This window comes from Apis dorsata, unplaced genomic scaffold (assembly GCF_000469605.1).
Source record: "Apis dorsata unplaced genomic scaffold, Apis dorsata 1.3 scaffold_1088, whole genome shotgun sequence".
Taxonomy (NCBI): Eukaryota; Metazoa; Arthropoda; class Insecta; order Hymenoptera; family Apidae; genus Apis; species Apis dorsata.
The window spans coordinates 104,656-105,452 of NW_006264186.1; the positions used below are offsets into that span (position 1 = coordinate 104,656).

The following is a 797-nucleotide window of genomic DNA, read 5'->3' on the forward strand; positions in this document are numbered from 1 at the left end:
ATAAAATAGATTTATATTACATAATTTATAAAACAAATTGCAGCCCAATCGAAATTTAGTTTATATGAATGACTGAATAACTTGATATAGAATTTACTTGATCAAAAGTTGTTTAATATAAACGTTTAACAAATATATACTATTTTAACAAAATATATTAAAATGATAAATAATTTATATTGATTTAATATTAATAACAACTTTGATTTTAATATAATGAAATAAAAAATATATCAATATATCAATTTTATAATTTTCAGATAACGATTTAAGACTTTAGCAAAAGATTAATAAATTATGTAATAAAATAATTTTTTATTTAATATTTGTAAATTCATAAAATTTTTTTTCTTTTGTAATTGTCCTATTCTAATATTTATTCAAAATTGATAAAAACATTATCGATGTGATATCATTATGATGATATTAAAATAATTTCAAATATTATATTAATCCTTTTGATATTTTATTTGATTTATATTAATGATATATATAATGAGATCTTAATTAACTAGTTTAGAAAATTATTATATTTTATTAAATTTTATTGAATTTATTTTTCAGTAGAGAACTGATTTCGCTTAAAATGATTATTCGATAATAATTTTCATTTTCAATCTATCCATTAATAAAAAAAATTTTCGATAATTAAAATATATAAATTTTTTTTAATTTTATTCTTAAATTCGCATCCCTCATACCAATTTTATAGTCTCTTTTTGAATTTCTATTTCTTTATAATTAATTCTTCCCATTAGCTTTTTTTTTTATTACTTTTTGAAATAATTATTATTATA

The 797-nt window shown here is 15.2% G+C and overlaps 1 protein-coding gene across 1 annotated transcript in view; it reads left to right on the forward strand.

The window, feature by feature from the left end:
• The window catches only part of LOC102679081 (inositol monophosphatase 1-like), a 5,975-nt gene that overhangs the window by 1,963 nt on the left and 3,215 nt on the right, over window positions 1–797 (forward strand). The gene's annotated exons all lie outside the window — the stretch shown is intronic.